The sequence below is a fragment of the Geotrypetes seraphini genome, chromosome 4 (genome assembly GCF_902459505.1).
Source record: "Geotrypetes seraphini chromosome 4, aGeoSer1.1, whole genome shotgun sequence".
Lineage (NCBI taxonomy): Eukaryota > Metazoa > Chordata > Amphibia > Gymnophiona > Dermophiidae > Geotrypetes > Geotrypetes seraphini.
Genome location: NC_047087.1, coordinates 288,062,720 through 288,087,363, shown reverse-complemented (window position 1 = coordinate 288,087,363; position 24,644 = coordinate 288,062,720). Strand labels below are relative to the sequence as shown.

General features: G+C 39.9%; 1 protein-coding gene and 1 pseudogene across 3 annotated transcripts in view; both read right to left on the bottom strand.

The window, feature by feature from the left end:
- The window catches only part of KCNIP2 (potassium voltage-gated channel interacting protein 2), an 808,713-nt gene that overhangs the window by 92,308 nt on the left and 691,761 nt on the right, over window positions 1-24,644 (bottom strand). The window lies entirely within an intron of this gene.
- Window positions 9,681-9,948, bottom strand: LOC117359829 (annotated as a pseudogene).

Below are 24,644 nucleotides of genomic sequence, written 5' to 3'. Positions count from 1 at the left end.
TAGCCTTTCCTCCGGGCCGGCTCTATCCTTTTTATATCTTTTGAAGATGTGATCTCCATAATTGCACACAGTGATATATGAAATAATTTACAAGTGATGTTGAAATAATTGGCAAGAAATGTTGACAGTGCAAATGACTTACATATAACAATCTGCAATATCAACTCCTCTTGCACTTGCAAGATCTCACACACATTCCATCATTCTCTGGACCAGCAGTCCTTTAAGTTTGAAAAGGAGAATTATATATGGGCAGGGTCGGATTTTCCTATAGGCTAACTAGGCTTCAGCCTAGGGCCTCAAGATCAAGAGGGGCCTACATTCAAATTGTTAGCAAAATTAAAATTATACTATTCTAAAAACAGTGAACACTAAAACACTGAACCAAAAATAAGGAGAAATTTTACGCTTCGGGATCGGAACCGGTTCCGGCTGCAATGGGGCGCCGACTCGGCTTCTCCCTTTCTTTTTCTCGCCCTGGGAGGAGGATCGGGGAGGGAAAGACGTCAGTCCGGAAACAGCTGGGAAAAGCCCAGCCTCGCGGGGAGAGAGGCAAAACGTGGATCCGTCAGGACAGGGCAGCCCAGACTGGCATCGGGGTGGGGTGGGGGGGGTTCAGTGGAAGGGGGATGGGAGGCAGGCAGGCTGGCATCAGGGGGGGGGTGGGGGGATTTAATGGAAGGCAGGCAGGCAGGCAGGATGGCATGGGGGTGTTCAATGGAAGGGGGATGGGAGGCAGGCGGGCATCGGAGGGGGGTGAGGTGAGGAAGGACGCACTGGGGGCACTATGGACATAGGAAGGGGCAATGTTGTGTGTTATGTTTGATTAGTTATTGTTACAAGTACTATATATGGTGCTGAGAATAAATGTCCAAATAAGTGTTCTGGACTTTTTTAAATTTATTATCCGAGTCCACATTTTTTTATAAAGGTTAGTACCAATAACAACATGTTTCATTTAACATATTGATATATATCACAGTAATGATGTATTTTATTATCTCTCATGTAATTTACAAACTTAAAACGGGAGGTGAAAGGGCCTCATAAGTGGAATAGCCTAGGGCCTCTTTTCATCTAAATCTGGCCCTGTATATGGGTAAGCATGCTCTCCTCTGATAAATAAAGCCTGCATCTATACTGTATAGGTTTACATTGAGGATGAAATGTTTTTGAAGTATTTCTATGATTGATGAAAATGCAATTTTGAAGTTAATAATATGCATTGTTTTTGATTGAAAAATTAATAAAGTTTTACAAAAAAAAAAAAAAGGTTTGAATTGAGGAACTTTTTTAAAAAACAAGGATGCCATCAGACTTGTCGCTGCACAAAGGAAGAAGAATGAGCTGGGTTATAGGGACCATGGCCCAACCAACTTTTGGCCCCTCACCTAGGGTTACCATATAGCTCCAGAAAAAGGAGAACAGATTGGGACATCTGGGTTTTACATCCATTGCTTTCAATGGAAGTAAAACCTGGATGTCTCAATCTGTTCTTCTTTTCTTGGAGCCATATGGTAACCCTACCCTCACCCATAGGCAGCGGAACACTTTCTTGTTGCTGGGGGAAGGGGGGAAGCTCCGCCCTAGCCCCAGCAAGATCCTATAGCATGATGACTCCCCCACCTACCTCCCCCAGTCCCTGTAATTTTAAATCTTCAGGCAGCTTCATTCTACAGCGATGCTGCACAGCAGCTGCTCGCATATTTTTAATTACAGCGGCCGGGAAAAGGTGGGTGGAGGTGTAGAGCCATAACTGACTCTTCTGTCTGCCAATTTTTGGGGATGCCATGGTCTCTGTGGCCTACCCTGTTCTCTCACCAACTAGAGCGCTTCTGGGGTGGAGTAGAATTTGGTTAGATAAGTAACCCCAGTCAAAAAAGTATTACACTGCACCTTCTTTTCAGCAGCAGTAAATTTGGAGGACATAAAATTCAGGTAGTTGATAATTATATTTTGGTAAATCTCATTGAATTGCAGAGGGAAATTTGCCTTTCCTTTTGATCTTCACATCATTAGAAAATATGAAGATAAAGGAACATAGAATTCAGATGGTAAAGCAGCACCAATACCCTTCACTTTATCATCCAATGTTGTTTTACAAGGCTTAAGGATTAGTAAAATTGAGGGCTCGTTTTCAAAAGAGAAAAACATCCCCAAAATGGCATAAAGTGGCATGTGGACATTTTGTTTGCTAAAAAGTCAAAACTGCCATTTTTGAAACATTTGTCCCCCGTCCCCACAAAGACTCAAATTTACCCGTCCCATCCCCGTGAGTTTTGTTGCTGTCCCTGCCCCATTCCTGTAAATTCTGCCTTAACTGCAGAAGCCTCAAACAGTTATGATTTAAAAGTGTTGGAGGCTTGTGCAGATGAGGACGGAGCTGAGGCATTGGTGGAATGAGGCATTATGACATCACAATCTGAGCTCTAGAATGTTGCTACTTATGATTTAAAGTGTTGGAGGCTTGTGCAGATGAGGACGGAGCTTGCAGGAATGGGATAGGAAAAGAACTCGCGGGGACGGGAAAATGAGTTTCCACAGGGACGGGGCAAAATTTATCCCCCATGTCATTCTCTAATCTAAATATTAGGGAGGATTAGGGATGACTTACAATTTGGACGTTTTTCTGTAATAAATGGAACATTGCAGAAAATGTCCAGGGCTAAACTTGGACATTTGAAGCAAGACCTTTTTCAATAATGAGTAAGTGCCAAAAAGGTGGACAAATTAACCAGATGACCACTGGAGGCATGAAGACATAGCTCCCTTGCTCCCCCAGTAGTCACTGACCCCTCGTGTCCTTCAAAGATGTGGATGAAACAATACATATCAGCCTGTACGACCGCTTCAGATGCTATAGCCAGTTCTATTAGAGGAGCAAGCAGTTTCCTGGAGTAGGCTTGTGGTCCATGCAGTAGAGTAGACTGCAGAGAAGGGAACCCAGGCCCGTATCCCACTCTAACTAGTACACTTGTGTTAGAACATGTGAGCCCTTCAAAACCTATAATACCAACATATTGATGACACCTACAGGCATAAGGGCTATTGGGATATTATACAGTTGGGTAGAGTAGGTTTTGGATGAATTTTGAAGGACTCACCTTACAACGTAAAGAGGTTATGGTGAGATGTACACCTAGGACTTTTATGTGAAGTTCACTGCAGCGCCCCCTAGGGTGCTGGGATGTCTGTGTGGTTGTTTTTTGTGTGTTTTTCATTTGGACTTTTTTTTTTTTTAATGGTTCAAAAAGATAGATAGATGCACAGAGAACAAGCATATCTAGGAAATGGCTATTTTCAAAGCATAAAGAAAGATGTTTTCCTGTTTAGAAAATGGTCATTTTCCCCACTTGATTATTGGATGTTTTCTGCAAAATGTCTAAACCTGAATAAATGAAATACCTTTCTTGGACTAGTGAAGGGGCTGGGCTAAGTGATTTTCAGTGTTATGAGATATTTAACCTGAAATTAGCTGCTGAAGTCCACTAAACTAGCTTCATAGGATCATATTAAGTGAGAAGGTTTGTGATAGTACGGTATCTATACACTTGGATTTAGACATCATATTGAAAATGCCCCTCTGTATCTCAGTGTTAATATTGAAACTATGGGGCTTGGTACTGGATTAAACGCAACAAATAAACTCGAGTATCTTTTTCAATATATATGAGAACTTTGTTTTAGTCTACAGATAACATATGGTTTTCACAGTGCAGGCAAGAAAAGTAAAATGATCTGAAATCTGATCAAAATGACTTGGGGCTCCTTTTACGAAGCCGCAGTAGCGGTTTAACGCGCGTAATAGCGCGCGCTAAACCGCCAGACGCGCTAGCCACTACCGCCTCCTCTTGAGCAGGCGGTAGTTTTTCGGCTAGCGCGGGGGTTAGCGCGTGATTAAAAGTCACGCACGTTAAAGCCGCTACCGCGGCTTCGTAAAAGGAGCCCTCAGTTTTAGTGGATGAATACAGAAATTAATAATAAGGACTCAACCGAAGGGCAGGAAACAAGTTCCCTGTAAAAAAAAAAAAAAAAAAAATCTTTGAAACTATGCACATTTTGAAAATGTGAAATCCAACTCCCTTCAAAATCGACTTCACAACACTTGTGCAAAACAAATTTAACTATATATAAAGGGTATAAGGCAGGGGTAGGGAACTCTGGTCCTCGAGAGCCGTTCAGGATTTCCCCAATGAATATGCGTTGAAAGCAGTGCATGCAAATAGATCTCATGCATATTCATTGGGGAAATCCTGAAAACCCGACTGGAATACGGCTCTCGAGGACTGGAGTTCCCAAACCCTGGTATAAGGGGAAAGGGTCATGGATTTTGTACACCGTCTTTCTGAGGTACAACCAAAGCTGTTTACATTTTTATTTGATATCCTACCTCCCTTTGTTCAGTGTTAGCGTCTGGACTGCACCAAATCATGATTTAGCACCAGACATATTTCTCTGGTTGAACATTATTCATGCTGACAGAGTGCTCCGTTGGTCTATTTTTGTTCAGCCCTGGCAATTTTAACTGTGGCATGATGCAGAAGACCCACTGCACTAAAGAAAAGAAAAGGAATCAAAACCATCAGATATTGATTACCCAATACATTTTGTACTCATCAACAGATGAGGAAATTAGTGGAATAAAAGATGTATCTTCTGTTTCTTTAAAAAGTGCGATGTTTCCATTTTCAGATGCCACAGGGCTCTAAATCTAAATTCTAGAAAACTTGCCTCTGAAATGTGCTCATATGGTACCTGTTGCTTACCCCTCACATAATCTGCATCCATCCTTTGCACAAAGGTTATATACAGAATACAAAGGATAATAAAATCAAAGAAAACAGTAGTGAAAATTAAGTGTGGGTGGGTGGGGGGGGGGGTGACAGCAGTAAAAAAAAACATTTCTTTTTTTTTTTTTTTCAACTGAATCATCAAAAATATTTATTATAAAACCAAATTATCTGCACTAGGATAGGATAAAACAAAGAAACCACCAAGACTGTGCAAAGTCACTGGAAGGAAGAACAATGCGAAGAACTACTTACTTTTTCCTTTTCTCCTAGATTTGACAGGAATTAGGATCTTCATCGTTTTTAGCAGTACCCCAGCTGTTTGTGGGATGAATGCCATTTTTCCCTAGAAATTTTTCAAATTTGCAGCTGTGTGTTTCACCAGACAGCCTTATATCTGCTTGCCTCACCCATGTCTGCATTTAAATCATTCGAACGTCCAGGTTTTTTTTGAACAAGTCACCTTGAGAGCACCAACGTGTTGGGCACACTGCATCTCTCTCTAACTTGCCAAGGAAATGCATATGCGGCTAAATCACTAACACTCTCTATTCGGTCCCCAGATGCACTGAGCCTTGCTAAAATTCACAGCAGTATTTGAGGGCAGGGACTGGAAAAGGGATGCAAGACTTGTTATGTTATTCAATTTCTTTGCTCTTTTATTTAACAGCAGATGACAGGGTGATATGATTTATCAAACATGTCAATCGAGGGTACCGTTCCTGATTCCTCTGAAAACGTCTGTGCTTTCAGACATAATTGATTGTCTCTTTATATTCCTTTTCTTGTGCCACAGCAAGCCAACTGTGTGCTGGGAACTAGTAAGCTGGCAAGATAATCTACTGTCAAGGCAGAGAGGTAGCACAAGCTGGCTTTTCTGATATATGGTTTCCTCTAACTAGTAATGCTAAAATGCACCTCAGTTCCTGTATCCGTGCACTGAGGGCCTGATTCTGGAAATGTCGCCTGCCGCAGTAGGTGCCTGCAGAAGGGGCACCTACCACGTGTCAATCACTGGTAGGCGCTGCGTCCAGAATCATGTCTATTTTTTGTACCGATACCTTAAATGTAGGCCAGTGTTTTACAGGCCTACTTGTAAAGCGTCTGATTGGTGCCTACGGAAGCGCCTAGGCACGACTATGGATGCCTAAGGCCACTTCTGGTGCAAGCCACACTAGGTGCTTCTGTAGGCGTGAGTCAGATGCCTACATTGTATGAGTCATTTGCTGCATCGATTAACCCCACCCCAACAAAAAACGTGCATCCCAATTGGTCCGTTAGACAGCAGTAGGATGCCTACCACTGCCTACTATCAGGATGCTGTTTTGAGAATCAGGCTTTAAGTGCATTTGCTTATTGGATAGATGAATTTATGCGCAAACTAGAATATCTCCAATGAATATTTTGTTTACATTTAGTGTTGACTTCATTTCCAAGCTGGCATGTTTAAACATAACTAATTTATATCACCCCCCCCTCCCCCCCCGCTCCCCTGATGCAAAACTGCGCAAGAGGTTTTCAGCTCCGGCCGGAGCGCTGAATGCTCTGCGCTGCCCTGACGGTCATAGGGTTACTATGAGTATTGGAGTAGCGAAGAGCATTCAGCGTGTCTGCCGGTACTAAAAACCTCTTGTGCGGTTTCGTAAAAGGTGGGGTGGGGGGTTATTTAGAGCACATTAGATACACACAGCATCTGAACACAACGATAGCAGGAATAACTTTATATGGATAAAGTTATGCTGACATTTTCAGAATTCAGGCTTTAATTTTTAGGATGTCATTTTATAGGGGAGTGCTAATAAAAGTTTCCAAAAATATATCTCTCTTATGCCACGTTTATACTTGCCTTGCATTACTGAGGGTAGGTCATGAAGGCTATTTTACAAAGGCACATTGGGCCCAATTTTCAGATCATGGGAGGCAGCCCGGCTACCTCCCATGGTCAGCGGTGATCCCAGAAATTCAATGCTGGGGCCATATCAGGTGACCGGAGATGAATTCCCAGTCCAAGTGCAGCTGCCAAACCGAAAATCATCAGCTGACTGGTTAGGTCATAGAGGCCAAAGATACACCTGCTATTTAGGCAGGGTCTGTCTAGCCACTAAATCTAGTTGATCAGTCAATGAATATTGGTGGTGACTGGCTAGCCGCTGACTGGGATATTCAGCAGCAGATAGTCATCTATGTGCCACTGAATATTCGAGTGGCCTCAGCATCCTGAGGTTGTGTATTCAATCCCACTTTGCTCCCTGTGACTCTGGGCAAGTCACTTAACTCTCCACTGCCCCAGGTACCACAGTTAAATTGTGAGCTTGCCAGGACAGATAGGGAAAATACTTGAGAATACCTGATTACTATTCAATGTATTGTAAACCGCATTGGGTGAATTTCTTCATGAAAAGGTGGTAAATATTTAGCTGACCAGGAGCTATTCCTGGCCAGCTGAAGATCAGGCGGATTGGACCTATGGCTGCCTTTACAACAGTATATCGCAAACTGTGTGCCTCCTGAGATTTCAGGTGTGCCGTAACACACTGGCGAGGAGAAGAGTCATCCACGTTGGCTGACTCCCACCGCGAGAGGCACGTCCTGTAGGCAGTCAGCCGACATGGATAACTCTCCTCCTCGCTGGTGTCTCTCTTCCTCTCCCCGCACCTCCCCTCCTCCCAGATCCGTCCACCAAAGCGGGTCGCGGCCAGATAGGCCTTTGCACATATGCAGACGTTGATGCAATGACATCACGCATGCGCGTGACATCAATAGAGCCAGGCTGACCTACAGCGCCTTTCGAAAAGTAATTAAAACCGTACTGTTTGACCAATTCATCTCCTAATTAGAAGCCACACTAAATTTATATTTTCCTTCTGTCTATTTCATGTGTAATCTGATTTCTGTAATTCGCTGATTATCCAGCCCTCTTCGATGTGAACCGCCTAGAAGTCATCTGACTATGGCGGTATAGAAGAATAAAGTTATTATTATTATTATCATCGCATCAACGACCGCGCACTTCCGTGTGCCTTTCGGCCAGGGCACTGGGTTTAGTGTGCCGCTGGCCGTAAAGTTTGCAAGACACTGCTTTATAACATAGAGATGATGATGGAGGCACTGATTAAAGACGGCATCTGTGAGCACATCGAAAAAAATGGGCAGCTAAAACCAAGTCAACATGGCTTCTGTAAGGGTAGGTCATGCCTCACAAACTTATTGTACTTCTTTGAGGGAGTGAACAGCCAGGTGGATAAAGGGGAATCTATAGACATCATTTACCTTGACTTCCAAAAAGCCTTCGACAAGGTGCCACACGAGAGACTGCTTAAAAAGATATGGAACCATGGGGTACAAGGGGAGGTCCACCGATGGATCAAAAACTGGCTGGCAAACAGGAAGCAGAGGGTTGGCGTAAAGGGCCACTATTCAGACTGGAAAGGGGTCACGAGCGGAGTTCTGCAGGGGTCGGTGCTGGGACCGCTCTTGTTCAATATCTACATAAATGACCTAGAGGCGGGAACAAAGTGTGAAGTCATTAAATTTGCAGATGACACCAAACTATACAGCAGGGCTCAAACCAAGGAAGACTGCGAGGAGCTCCAAAAAGATCTAACGCAGCTGGAAAAGTGGGCCAAAAAATGGCAGATGAGCTTCAACGTGGGAAAATGCAAGGTCATGCACGTGGGGAAAAAGAACCAGATGTTCACATACAAAATGGGGGGAACACCACTAGGGGTTAGTAACCTGGAGAGAGACCTGGGAGTGATGGTAGACGCAACACTGAAGGCATCGGCGCAATGCGCCACAGCCTCTAGGAAAGCAAACAGAATGCTGGGTATCATTAAGAGGGGTATTACGACCAGGACGAAGGAAGTTATCATGCCGCTGTATCGTGCAATGGTACGGCCGCATCTGGAGTACTGTGTCCAGTACTGGTCGCCATACCTCAAGAAGGACATGGCGGTACTTGAGGGAGTACAAAGAAGAGCAACCAAACTGATAAAGGGAATGGAAAATCTCCCATATACCGACAGATTGAAGCAGTTGGGACTTTTCTCCCTGGAGAAGCGAAGACTTAGAGGAGACATGATAGAAACCTTCAAGATCCTGAAGGGCATAGAAAAAGTAGACAGAGACAGATTTTTCAAATTAAGGGGCACCACAAGTACAAGGGGGCATTGGGGGAAATTGAAAGGGGACAGGTTTAGAACAAACACTAGGAAGTACTTTTTCACTCAGAGGGTGGTAGATACATGGAACGCGCTTCCAGAGGCTGTTGTGGACAAGAAAACACTAAATGGATTCAAGGAAGGTTTGGATAGATTCCTAGAAGAAAAAGGGATTGGGGGTACAGATAGGTATAGACCATTGCTCAGGCAATGGGTCTGATGGGCCGCCGCGGGAGCGGACCGCTGAGCAGGATGGACCTATGGTCTGCCTCAGCGGAGGCAACTTCTTATGTTCTTATGTTCTTATGGCTCAGGGGTGATATGATAGATGTCTATAAGATACTGAGGGGAGTGGAAAGGGTAGATGCGAATTGCTTGTTTACTCTTTCCCAAAAATACTAGGCCTAGGGGGCATGCAATGAAGTTACTAAGTATTCTTTGTGACTGTGCAGCACTGCGTGCTTCTGGTAGCGCTATAGAAATAATTAATAGTAGTAGTAGTAGTAGTAGATATTTTTTTTTTTTTTTTTGCTACTATGACCTTTATTGTATAATTAACCAAAACATAATTTAAAGAAATGCACAAGTTGAAGCACATACTAGTCTGAACAAGGGTACTTTTCTTCATTCTTTATGAGATTACCTTGATGCAAATGTTTTCCGTACTTCCATATAAGGCAACTTAATAATCCTATTTAATAGTTTGTTTTCTAAACGTCATAAATAGTGTTTAATAGGCATACATTTTCACTTTATGAACTTCTTTATCTTCACATTCTCATTGCCTGTCACAATAATAGAAAGTATTGTTCCGCCTTTGGAGTTTCTTCACAAACCCTGTTTCAGGCCAGCGATCTACCATGTCCATAAGTCTCACTTGTTTATATTCAGTTTCATCCCTTTATCCAGCCTGCTGAAATCTGTACAGGTTTTCTATCTCATCAGACCCATTGTTTTGCATGACATATAGATTTTGGTTTGACATCAGGGGCAGCCATGGCTTCAGCAACTTCAACAGACATTTTTCTGTGGTTGAGTTTGGGCGCTTCCTTGCAGGCATCGGTCGTGCTCCCGCTGCTAGACGTCGACTGGCAGTGGCTCTGCACAGCTTTGAGCTCTGAGCCTTGGCTGCTGCTGCCGCCGAGGCCTGGGGCCGAGCAGCATCCAGTCCGCCATGTGTCTTGCTGGGGATTCAGCTAGGAGTCTCCTCGTCAATCCATTACCAGCGGTCCTGGACACTTCCACCGGCTGCTATCGTGCACTTCCCGGTACAGACCAAGCTTTGCACACAGCAGGTGCCGGAGATGCCATCTCCTCACGCTTCTATGTATTCTGGCTGCTCTTCCTCCGCCCCTCTCTGCCAGTTACAGTCCTAGTTCCAACTGCCACTCACTAAGTAGTTGATTAACTACAAACCGGAGAAAATGTTTCTTCACACAGCATGTAATTAAACTCTGGAATTTGTTGCTGGAGAATATGGTGAAATCACCTTAGCAGGGTTTAAAAAAGGTTTGGATACTTTCCTAAAAGAAAAGTCTATAAGCCATTACTGAGATAGCTTTGGAAAATCCATTGCTTATACCTAGGATAAGCAGCTTAAAATCTGATTTACTATTTGGGATCTAGCTAGGTGCTTGGGACCTGGGTTAGAAACAGGATATTGGGCTTGATAGACCTTCGATCTGTCCCAGTATGGCAATTCTTATGTTCTTTTTTTTTTTTTAATTATTATTTATTTATTCAATTTAATTAATACAAACAAGCAATAAACATACTTGTACACAGATTACACAAAATATTATAAGAAAAACAAACAAACCCCAATTCCACTTAACACAGTGTTTTTGGTTACTCAATAATAATTCAAATTATTTAGTCCACAACTTTTGGAGAGAAACTTAAGAAAAAATAAAAATAAGAAATAAGACGAATCTTGTCCAACTTAGAAAGCGGCATTTTTCTGCGGTGCTACAGCCATTCATAGCAGGTTACTCATTTTCAGTTACAGGCCCTACATGCTCTTTAGATTCTATAAATCCTATCAATTGTTTAGGCTCAAAAAATAAGTAATTCTTATTCTGATATGAAACAAAACATTTTACAGGAAATTTCAACATAAAATTTGCTCCCAAGGCTAGGACTCTTGGCCGTAATGCCAAGAATTCCTTCCTACGCCTCTGAGATCTCAATGACATATCAGGAAATATTCGAACATTAGAGCCTAAAAATTGATCATTAATATGACGAAAAAACAAGCTTAGTATATATTCTCTATCACTTTCTAAAGCAAGAGTTATTAACAGGGTTTTCCTTTCCGTTATAACCTCTAAAGAGTTCTCCAGAAACGTCGTTAAATTCATGTTGTCATTATTTGTCCCTTGAATCTCATTAGGAGTGGAAACTTCTACAGGTTTCTTTAGCTGCAGATAATTAGCTCTAACAATTGGTGGCAAACTTTCTGTGGGAATTAGCAAAATTTCCTTAAAGTATTTTCTTACCATCTCCATTGGTGAAATTAAGGGACATTTAGGAAAATTTAGGAGTCTCAGATTATTTTTTCTTACTTGGTTCTCAAAACTTTCCATTTTCCTGGCAGTAAATGATCTTTCTTTTGCCAATTCCAAATCCATAGTTTTCATTTCGGAAATTCTTGACTCCTGTTTTTCTAATTTCTCACTTAAATCTTTAAGGACCAAGCCCTGTTGCTCCACTTTAGAGTGAATAGTCCCATAATCAATTTTTAAAGTGGAAAAGGATAGTTTGAGGTTAGCGTCCATAACTGATATGGCCTGCCATAAAGCCTCCATATTTATTACCTTAGGCTTCTCCAACACCCCAAAATTGATGTTACTTCCTCCCGAAGCTCCTCTCAACTCCTCTGCAGAGTGGGAAAGCTGCTGCTGTTCTCTGGCTTCTTCAGCTCCCGATAGAATTGGAGCTGGCTGTCCTCCTTCTCTGGGGATCGTTGTACCTTCCAGAGTCATCATTTCCTCAGGAACTCCCGACTCTTCACTGCTTCCGGGTTGTGGTGGTGGCTGCCTCTGCTCCGGGCTCAACCACGCCCGAATGTGTTGGCTGAGTTCGCCCGACGTATTCGGGCTTACCCCTGAAGTAGCCCCGAAGATTCACTCGAGCGAGCTAACGCTCCCTCGATTGTAGTTTGCACCAGACGCGGTGCCACTATCGTCGCCGGAGGATTGCTGCGAAGGGCTCCTTTCCTCTTCCCCATATCGAGGTAAGAGGGTTGCTAGGTCACTTCAGCAAAACGCCTGCCGACTGCAAGAGAGGGAGCCTCCTACTCAGGCGTCCGCTCTCGTCGCCATCTTGTTTCTCAACACCCACTTCAATTCTTATGTTCTTATATGCTTACATTTCCCAGATGTTTAATTGAGGATTGTTATAATGACCAAAAATAGTACCTCAGGCTGAATATTTTAGAGTAATGGAAATCACTCCATAAAAAAAAAATAACTTTGTATCAATTTCTTTAAGAAACTGAAAGGAAAATGAGTTTGTAATACAAATAAAATTCTCCTAGAGAGTATAGGTATTACACGTGTGTTATTGTTATGGAAAATATTTAAGTTATAATTGTAATAATTGAAATAAATTGAAATTGGTGTCAGGTTTAAAGGGTTTATTTGAATTAAAATCAAATTTTGTTTTAGAACAGTTAGAAATTTTTCATTTTAATTACTATTTTTTGTAAAAGGTGCGCTTATATGAGGGTTCTTCAAAAGTGTCCACACTTTCATATTTTCACAGGAAATGGTTGGGGTGGGAAAAGTGGTAAGAGGGCGTGTCTTAGAATGTCATGTGACTAGTCAGTCAGGCATGCCGGCTCACCTTGCAGGTCGTGATGTAAGAGCTGTCTCCTTTTGATAAACTGCAGTAGAGCTTTTTACTGCGGACTGGTAAGGTAAATGCTCTGAAACTCATTCAATTCCTATGAGCGTCGGAGCATTTACCTCGGCAGCCCGTGGTAGGAAGGGTGACGGGTCAAAAGCGCGCGAGGACAAAGGTGCACCAACAACCGAGCGTGGACAACTGAGCGCAGGGCTTAATTGCGCCAAAGAAAACCCGAATTTTAAAGGGCTCTGATGGGGGGTGTGGGGGGGACCCCCTCCACTCTACTTAATAGGGATCGCGCTGCCTCACGCTGCCATGTTGGGGGGTGTGGGGGGTGTAACCCTCCACATTATACTGAAACTTAACTTTTTCCCTAAAAAACAGGGAAAAAGTTAAGTTTCCAGTATAATGAGGGGGTTACAACCCCCCAAGCCCCCCACAATGCCAGCGCGATCTCTATTAAGTAAATAATGGAAATCTGTTCCTTGCCATCTTTTAATCATTTTAGCTTATTTTACATAATTCTAGACTTTTTATACTTTGTTACCCTTCCTTTTGTCTTGATACCTCTTCCCCTCTCTTTCTCTTCATACAAATTGTATTTCTGCCCTTCTCCATCTTGTATCGGTAAGTTTATGTTCGTCAGTGCGTTTGATTGTTTGTAGCATTGTTTGTAATTTGTTTTTAATGTACGTTTTTATTATACTCTGTTTTTATATTATGTAAAACCGCTTTGAATTTTTAATAAGGCGGTATATCAAATTTTTAAATAAACCTGAAACCTGATATTCATTTACTCCACTTCTCCGGTTTCTCTGAATACTGGGTTTTGTTTGCTGTTCTCTATAGTTGCAGGACAATACCATGGGAACAACACAGAAAAATAACTTCCCAGTGTTCAAAACTAATAGCATGCAAATCATATGTGCGCTATTCGTGTTAAGCATTGGGAAGTTATTTTTCAGTACGGAAGAGAAACATGCCTGGCGTGTGCGCACAAGAGCTGCATGGTTAGGGTTACCATTTTTGGGGCCACAAAAATCTGGAAACATGGCCCCGCCCTGTTCTGCCTCCAGCCCCGCCCCCTCAAACCTCCTCTCTTCTTCCACGACAAGCTCTGGCCACATCTGGAGGGCCTGGAGCATGTGTTGATGTGTGTAACGTCATCCATGCATGTTCAGATGCCCTCCAGATGCGGCCAAAGCTCGTCAGGGCTTTCCAAAACCTGGACAAACTGCCAGGTTTGGGAAACTCTGTCCGGGATCCTGGATAATCTTCTAAAAAGAGGACTGGGTTTTCCCGGACATCTGGTAATCCAATGCATGGTAAGCAGAGTTTTTGTGCATATGCAGTAAGGCTTCAGTAAGGCTTTTGACAGTGTCCCACACCGTAGGTTATTGAATAAGATGAAAATGATGGGACTAGGAGAAACATTGATTGCATGGGTTAGAGACTGGCTCAGGGTGGTGGTAAATGGTACCCCCTCAGAAATGTCGTAAGTGACCTGTGGAGTGCCGCAGGGCTCGGTCTTGGGTCCGATACTATTTAATATCTTTGTACGAGACCTGCCTCAGGGACTGAGGAGTAGTGGCTCGTGGCCAGTAGGGGGTGATGTTTATGTGATGGTAGTGGAATGAATATCAGAACATGATAGTGCAGTATTAAGTGCCTGTTTTTCGTATGATTCTGGGTAACTCTAGTTAGATACAAGCATATACGTCAGTTAAGGCTACACCCAATAGAAGCGCATGACAAACTGGTGAATAAAAATCTGAATATGAATGAAGCTAAAGCCAGAAAAACACACTACAGATTAATATAAGGAAAAGTATAATAATATTATTTTTATGTACTTTGCTATAAGGCTAGATCATGAAGGAAATTACAGGGACTCCATTTTGGGTTCTTGTGTCTTTGGAACCCATTTTATGGTCAGTTTTTCCAAGTCTTTGTTTAGGCTCTCAGCTCGTGGTGTTAATTGATACCAGATGTGCTTTAGGCTAGCTAGGATTAAGTATCCCAAACTAAGATATAACATGCATTAAATATGAATGGCCGAGTTATGAATCAAGTTATGAATGAAGGGGCCCCGAAAGTGTGTGATTATGGGTATTGTATGGCTGTGTATCGAACAAAAGAATGGGTTTTGAAAAAACATATTATATATATTTGCAACCTAAAGAAATTCAAAGGGCACCATATCTGGAAATAATTAACAGTCTCTATCATAGAGAGGGGGAAACCAGCCCCTCCTCCTCCAGGCTATTTCTGTGTGCAGATCCATGAAATTTGAAACTGTCAGCTTAGGGAGAGCCCTCCTTTTCTCTAAGGCTGACATCTTTTCAGCACTGTAAGGTTTAGAACTTTTTTAGCAGCTTGTTTGATACATAGACAAATTGTCTAAAATAAGTTTTAAGAATGATAAAGGAAGATTGGATATGTTATAAAAAAAAAGAGCAACAGCTTCAAAAAAACTTTCCTGCGAAAGTTTTTTTGAAGCTGTTGCTCTTTTTTTGAAGCTGTTGCTCTTTTTCTAAAGATATTCCCCTGACGCAGCCACTTGGCGAAACAGGGCCTGTCAGGAATACTGAGTTTATAACTTGAAATCCGAGTTTGGTTCCTTACTGGAGCAACGGATATCTAATTTCACTGCCAGTCGGGAGATGTATGGAAGATAAGTGCAAGTTTCTTACAGTTCCTTGCTGTTATTTGCAGTTTAACTTGAGTATTTTAAACTGTATTTTTATAAATTTTCCTCATGGAGTTTTTTGACCTGGGATGTGTCTTTTATGACAGTTTATAACTGGTCATATAGTTTCTTGGTTGTTTCCTTGAAACACTGAGGTCTTTTTCTCCATGTTAGATACTTGCCTTTCAACCTGTTACCTTCCTCTATTAGCAGCTTTACTTTGAATATTTGTTGTAATTTTCTTTAAAATGGGTGCCATGACCCCCACCAGCAGCCTCATAGTACTTTGGAGGAGAAAAATTTGGGAGAGATGCTTTGTCATAAACCCCAGGAAAGGTGGCATCTGAATTTGGGGTACCAGAAGTGGTATGAATCTCCTCTAGATGGAATGGTTTGGATTTCACTTTCTAATAAATACAGAATTAGAACTCGTAATTTTACAACCTATGGGTCCACCAATGTTGTCTATGCCATCATCTGTCACTGCCCTTTAATTTATGTTGGCAGGACAAAAGAGAAGATGTGGCTTTGTTTGAAAGAGCATGGAAGTCGGATATGTACTTTGAATAAAGTTGCACCTCTGGAAAACACTGTTTCCTTTAAGCTGAGCGGGAGTCCTCCAACTGCTTTGCTGCCAGAGGGGGGAGGTGCTTTAATATAGTGTTTTCAGTCGCTAGGGACAGGTAGGTTCTCTAGAGCAGTGGTTCCCAACCCTGTCCTGGAGGACCACCAGGCCAGTCGGGTTTTCAGGATAGCCCTAATGAATATGCATGGAGTAGATTTGCATGCCTGGCACCTCCATTATATGCAGATCTCTCTCATGCATATTCATTAGGGCTATTCTGAAAACCCGGCTGGCCTGGTGGTCCTCCAGGACAGGGTTGGGAACCACTGCTCTAGAGTCCTGCAGAGCTTGCCTATTCCTCACTATTGAAAATGTGATAGTGAAACAGCACCCCTCACTGGCCGGGGTGCAGGTGGAAGACTCCCACTCAGCTTAGAAGAAACAGTGCTGGTAACCACTTGCTGCGCACACTCTTTGAGTGACCTTAAACGGCGGATCATTGACTCTGTTCCTTCTCGTTTGGGTGGCAACTGTGCACAGCTGCTGACTTATTGCAAAAAACCCCCAAAAACTGGCTACATAAACTGAAAACTATGCATCCTGAAGAACTCAATGTAGCTGTTGAATCAGGTACGTAGTAAGGGGGGGACGGTCCTTCTTGGGCGCCATGTTGGTGGGGGCGCCAGCACCCCTTCTCCTCTCTATCCCCCCTCACCTCTTCCAAATTCCACCCTTTTACTCACGCGTCCCCTTCCCTTCCCCCATAGCTCTAGTTGAAATTGTTATTCGCGGCGGTCAGCAACACGCTCTTTGCGACCCCGTTGGCACTCCCGCAGACGTCACTTCTGGGCATTGCGCATAGGAAGTGACGTCAGAGGCAGAGCCGACGGGGTCGCGAGGAGCACGTTGTTGACCACCGTGAGCAACAACTTCAACTAGAGGTACACGGGAAGGCGGGGGGGGGGGGGTGCGCGGGGCGAGCGGGAAAGGATCAGGGGTGGAGACAAGGGTTGGGGGCGGGGCACCACCACCCTGGGTGTCTCTCACCCTCGCTAGGTCACTGTGTTGAATGAACATACACTTCTCTAAGTTGTCTATCACATTAACATTTAATTTGTGATAACAACTTCTGGGTTAGGTGGTTAGCGTGGAAATTACTGCATGCTGTTAATATGCTGATATTTTAAGTAACTAATGCAGGTTAGCAAAAATGGATTTAACGCTGATTCTCTTAACTGGGTAAAACAGGCCTCATCAAATGCCTTCCGTTCATTGTTTGCATCTCACCCACAATGCTGGTTCTGAGGTTCCCATCCCAAGAAGCCTAACTTTTTTGCAGCTGATCCCACTGTTGTAACTCTACGACTAACATCACATATTGCCTGTTTGCTGTCTGCTTGTCATTAAAGTATTGCAGGCTCCAGGAAGCCTGGGCTTTCTGCCGTATGCATTTGTAAACCAGCGTCTATGCTTGCATTAATAAAATTAATCCTAAGTAATTTGAGAATGTAGAAAATCCTTCGAGCACTTCCATAAAATGAGGTGCTCAGAAAAAAAATAACACTTACTTTTATGTGATCTGTGTGTAGGCATTCCCGGCATGGAGAAGGGATGTGTTTGGCAATTATCCGTGAGTTTTATGAAAGACACACATCTGTGCCAATTACTACCAGGTGTAAATTTATGTGGTAGCTTTCTAGTGGGCAACTGAATAAAGGAATGGAAAACAAAATAGTGTCCAAATAAGCATATAATAGAACAAGAATGAATGGAGCACTAGTGGTATATATAACGTGATTTAAATCAAGGGAAAAAAGACCTCAAAATACCCCTAAAATGTGATCAATAAAGTCACAAGTAATTCGGGGTTAGGTATCATCACCGGTCAAAAACCCTTGAAAAATTTTTTAATTATTTTTCTTGCTTTCAATTAATTTTTAGTGTTTTAAAATATTTTCTCTGTTTATATAAATTATTTTTTCTATTTATATAAATGTGGTGTATATCTGTTTCATATTTGTATTTTTCTTCTCTGAACAAGTGAGCATATAAATAACCAGCAACTTATTGGTTCAATACCAAAATAATCATCATGCTTATGTTTGAATACAAATAAGCACTTATCTTTGATAACCCAACGGGGGCCCAGTCCGTTTCGCACTGATGGGCTTCTTCAGGGGTAATGAAAAAGGCTTGTAAATTGCCAGTAGGTTTTCCACTTTGCTCAAAGATCTTTAAATAGAAGAAAAATATATAAGAATATACATTATATACTATATTATACTGAATAAATCATTAATGAAAAACATTAAGCACCCAATATACTATTATTGAAACATTGATTTGATTTATAATTTTATATATGAATTTTCTTTATTTATATCATGTTTATCATTAAAGTATTTTGTCTGTGAATTTTAATGTGTCTTGGTTAAATCAATGAAACTTTTAGTTGCAATTGATTTAGATGTTGCAAAAAAGACTGCCAGTACTGTGTTTGTTTGTAACAATTTAAGGGTGTCTCTGACAAAGGACTGTATCCATGAATTAAATGTGTTTTGGATGTTACAAATGTGGCTACAAACTTAATTGCTGGTTTTCAACAATCGTTTATGTTGAAAACTCCTGACCACAATGAATGCTGAAGATCTCTTCAAATTTTTATAATTTTTAAACAAACGTCAGTGCTTTCATTCTAGTCATTTAACAATAATATAATACTTGCCATTAGTGAGACTTTCATGAACGTCACAAAGAATTATATGAAGTGGATAAAATGGCGCCCGTGTTTAAACTGAACGCTATGAATTTGTTAGCCAATCAAAACAATGGATACAAAACTACTCTATTTTTTATTATTAAAGTATTGATGAATGTGTAATAACTCTTTATGTGTACAATGATTTGAACATTTGAATGTTTAAATGCGTCCTCGTTCAATCAGAGTTAGATACCATTAAGCCGACTTTAAATTTTACCGGTAACAAAATGTTCTGAACTGTGGCTACAAGCTCCGTTACTTTTTGAATGTATTAAAGTTTATACAGATTAGTTATCCACAATAATACTGGAAAAAACTTAAAACTTGATAATGTTTAAATGAAAAGCAGTGATATATAATCTAACTGCTAAACAGCTCAAGAATACTTGCCGAGAGAGACTTTCTTCAACTCCTCGCCGCATTTTAGAAAAACAAAATGGCGATCGTATTTAAACCGAACGCTGTGAGCTTATTGGCCAATTTGAACATGCAAACAAAACTGATTTGTTTTGAGGCTTTATTGATGTATCGACTCCAAAATATTCACGCATGTATCCAGAAACTGTTCTATGTAACAGCAACATCAACCCTCAAACATACAAATTCACCCAAAGTACACAATGGTTAATTGCTGCAAAACCCACAAACAAAAACAGAATATCAAAAATCGCTGACCGTGACTTTGCTACATATCTAACCAAACTGTTGTGCCTGAAATGTAACATTCAAATTTGGACACTAAAATTACCATGCCTTGCAAAAAAGTTTATTTCTTCTTTCCACAATGATGTGTGTAGACATTTGTTCAACCAAGAGAACATAAAATTTGGTCAAAAGTTGGCACTATCATTCTAACATGCACCAAAAACATGGAGTCTAATTGAATCTTAATAATCTGAATAACAAATATTCAAACATTGTGTTTGAAATGTGTGAAGCCATATATTTAAAATAAATTCCAATAATGTATCTGGCTGAATGTAGATACCTTAAATTGTAGGCTTCACATTCAAATGTAGAATTAAAAAAACACTTTCTAAAAGAAAGCATGCCAATCTATTTGACTGTTTAATCCATTAGGTTCAAGTGAATGAAGTCTCGAGATCCAAAATTGTTCTCTTCTTAATAAAAGCTTGTTACGATCGCCCCCTCTGTTGGATTTTGGAACTTGATCGATAACCCAGCATTTAAGATGGTAGAATTTGTGTTGAAATTCATTGCAATGGGCTACAATGGGGGCTTCAATTTTAGTTCTTTTAAGATTTGACCGATGTTCATTCAATCTGATTTTCAAACTTCTAATAGTCTTGCCTACGTACATCTTGTTGCATGGGCATACAATAAGATAAACCACATGTGTGCTATTACAATTACTGAAAAAATTAATCTTATATTGTTTAGAATCAAACGGATTCAAAAAGATGTCTGATTGTATCATAATTTCACAGTTGGAACAGTGTCCACATTTGTAATGACCCTTTAATATGAAAGACTTTGTGATAGATGTTTTAAGCTCAGATGGGCTTAGAAGTTCTTTGAGGTTCTTGCCTCGGGAGTAAGCATTTCTTAAATTGATGTCTTTAAATATATCTAAGGTCTGCATTATTTTCCAGTGTTTCTTCATTACATATGAAATTTTAGAACTTGCATTGTTGTATTTGGAGACAAAGGTGCAAACGTTATTGCTTTGATGGTACTTTGCAACTGGATTTAACAGATATTCTCGATTGTTAAATTTTGCTCTTGTATATGCTGATTTGATGTTTCTTCTGTTGTAGCCTCTGTCGAGGAACTTTTCTTTCAGTGATTTGGATTGATGTTTGAAATCTTTCTCATCACTACATATACGTTTATATCGTAGGAATTGAGAATATGGTAAACTTGTTTTACATCCCAAAGGATGACAACTAGTGGAATGTAATAAAGTATTACGATCAGTACTTTTGTGATGAACTTTAGTTATAAATCCATTTGTTGTTTGTATAACCGCAACATCAAGGAAATTTATATTCTGGTAAGAATATGTGTATGTAAAGACAATATTCTCATTACATGTGTTTAACCATTTAAAGAAAAGAATAAATTCCTCAATGGTACCTGACCACAACAAAAAAATATCATCTATGAACCTATGCCACGATTTAATTCTGCTATTGAATGGTGATGATAATATCCATTCTTTTTCAAAAAGGTTCATAAAAATGCAAGCAATCGAAGGAGCAAACGTTGCACCCATGGCAACTCCAGACAACTGAACATATAATTTATCCAGAAAAAGAAAATAGTTTTCTTGCATTGCTATTCTTGTGAGTTGTATCAAAAAGTCAGTGGGAACACAATGTGGACGTGGCCTAGATTCCAAAATTTGTCGAATGGCCTCAATGGCCTCTGATTGAGGGATGGATGTATATAGAGAACTGATGTCTAAAGTTACCATCAAGAATGAAGTGCCGTCTGTTTTCTGTTCAGATATAGTGTCCAAAATGTTCAGGAAATGTGTGGTGTCCTTAATATATGAAAAGTGACCTTCAACATGAGATCTTAAAAATTTGTCCACATATGAAGATAATGCTTCTAATAAAGACCCTTTTGCAGAAATAATCGGTCTGCCTGGTGGTTTCTGTATATTTTTGTGAATTTTTGGTAGTAGATATAAAACTGGAATGGTTGGATTAACTACATTCAAATATTGATGTTCACGTTTAGTTAAATAACCACTAGATAATGCATTTTTGGTTATCTTTGAAATGACAGTTTTTAATCTATACATCCAAGGATATACTCGACCTGTTTCATAATCTTTCTGATCTCTTGCTAATTTTCTCATCTTTTGTTTTCTTACAGATTCTTTATGTTTGTCAACTTGACTTGAAATATCTTTGAATTTAATATCAAACTCCTGTTCTCCTAGTTTAGATTTTAAATTGACCAAGTCAGTGTCTAATGAAGCTTTTTGTGTATTGATGACTTTCTTACTGCGTTCTATCACTAATAACATAATGTCCAGTGAACATTTGTTCAGAATTTTATTCCAGCAGTCAATAAAGTCAGTGTCGTCTTTAAACATCTGTGGTTCTAGATGAACCCTCAATACCACGAGGAATGTGTTCTTTCCTGCAATATTCAACTAAAGCGGAACCATTAAGTTCCAATCTAACTATCCGTTTGTATTTGATGATGATATCATTAATATCTGATGTTTCAATAGAACTGGCAGTAGTGCTCAATGTTTCAAATTCATTCATCAGTGAATTAGCTTTATCTAATGTAAAGCTCAGACCAGAAGTCCATGATTTATTCGAAGTTTCCATAATGTGTACACAGTGTCAACTGAATAAAGGAATGGAAAACAAAATAGTGTCCAAATAAGCATATAATAGAACAAGAATGAATGGAGCACTAGTGGTATATATAACGTGATTTAAATCAAGGGAAAAAAGACCTCAAAATACCCCTAAAATGTGATCAATAAAGTGTGTTTAAGGAGTTAGTATTGCAAGAGATAGATCAAATGAAGTTTTCATTTAGAAATAACAATTTAACCAAGATTGAACGTAATGCTTTACAAAACCTTCGTAGAAATGACCAGTTAGTAATCAAGAATGCAGACAAAGGGGGTGCTGTAGTCGTGATGAACAGATCCGACTACATTGAGGAAGCACAGTCCCAATTATGTAATCCATCCATATATAAAGAGATACATCTTGATCCAACTCATAGATTAAAAACTGTCATTTCAAAGATAACCAAAAATGCATTATCTAGTGGTTATTTAACTAAACGTGAACATCAATATTTGAATGTAGTTAATCCAACCATTCCAGTTTTATATCTATTACCAAAAATTCACAAAAATATACAGAAACCACCAGGCAGACCGATTATTTCTGCAAAAGGGTCTTTATTAGAAGCATTATCTTCATATGTGGACAAATTTTTAAGATCTCATGTTGAAGGTCACTTTTCATATATTAAGGACACCACACATTTCCTGAACATTTTGGACACTATATCTGAACAGAAAACAGACGGCACTTCATTCTTGATGGTAACTTTAGACATCAGTTCTCTATATACATCCATCCCTCAATCAGAGGCCATTGAGGCCATTCGACAAATTTTGGAATCTAGGCCACGTCCACATTGTGTTCCCACTGACTTTTTGATACAACTCACAAGAATAGCAATGCAAGAAAACTATTTTCTTTTTCTGGATAAATTATATGTTCAGTTGTCTGGAGTTGCCATGGGTGCAACGTTTGCTCCTTCGATTGCTTGCATTTTTATGAACCTTTTTGAAAAAGAATGGATATTATCATCACCATTCAATAGCAGAATTAAATCGTGGCATAGGTTCATAGATGATATTTTTTTGTTGTGGTCAGGTACCATTGAGGAATTTATTCTTTTCTTTAAATGGTTAAACACATGTAATGAGAATATTGTCTTTACATACACATATTCTTACCAGAATATAAATTTCCTTGATGTTGCGGTTATACAAACAACAAATGGATTTATAACTAAAGTTCATCACAAAAGTACTGATCGTAATACTTTATTACATTCCACTAGTTGTCATCCTTTGGGATGTAAAACAAGTTTACCATATTCTCAATTCCTACGATATAAACGTATATGTAGTGATGAGAAAGATTTCAAACATCAATCCAAATCACTGAAAGAAAAGTTCCTCGACAGAGGCTACAACAGAAGAAACATCAAATCAGCATATACAAGAGCAAAATTTAACAATCGAGAATATCTGTTAAATCCAGTTGCAAAGTACCATCAAAGCAATAACGTTTGCACCTTTGTCTCCAAATACAACAATGCAAGTTCTAAAATTTCATATGTAATGAAGAAACACTGGAAAATAATGCAGACCTTAGATATATTTAAAGACATCAATTTAAGAAATGCTTACTCCCGAGGCAAGAACCTCAAAGAACTTCTAAGCCCATCTGAGCTTAAAACATCTATCACAAAGTCTTTCATATTAAAGGGTCATTACAAATGTGGACACTGTTCCAACTGTGAAATTATGATACAATCAGACATTTTTTTGAATCCGTTTGATTCTAAACAATATAAGATTAATTTTTTTCAGTAATTGTAATAGCACACATGTGGTTTATCTTATTGTATGCCCATGCAACAAGATGTACGTAGGCAAGACTATTAGAAGTTTGAAAATCAGATTGAATGAACATCGGTCAAATCTTAAAAGAACTAAAATTGAAGCCCCCATTGTAGCCCATTGCAATGAATTTCAACACAAATTCTACCATCTTAAATGCTGGGTTATCGATCAAGTTCCAAAATCCAACAGAGGGGGCGATCGTAACAAGCTTTTATTAAGAAGAGAACAATTTTGGATCTCGAGACTTCATTCACTTGAACCTAATGGATTAAACAGTCAAATAGATTGGCATGCTTTCTTTTAGAAAGTGTTTTTTTTAATTCTACATTGGAATGTGAAGCCTACAATTTAAGGTATCTACATTCAGCCAGATACATTATTGGAATTTATTTTAAATATATGGCTTCACACATTTCAAACACAATGTTTGAATATTTGTTATTCAGATTATTAAGATTCAATTAGACTCCATGTTTTTGGTGCATGTTAGAATGATAGTGCCAACTTTTGACCAAATTTTATGTTCTCTTGGTTGAACAAATGTCTACACACATCATTGTGGAAAGAAGAAATAAACTTTTTTGCAAGGCATGGTAATTTTAGTGTCCAAATTTGAATGTTACATTTCAGGCACAACAGTTTGGTTAGATATGTAGCAAAGTCACGGTCAGCGATTTTTGATATTCT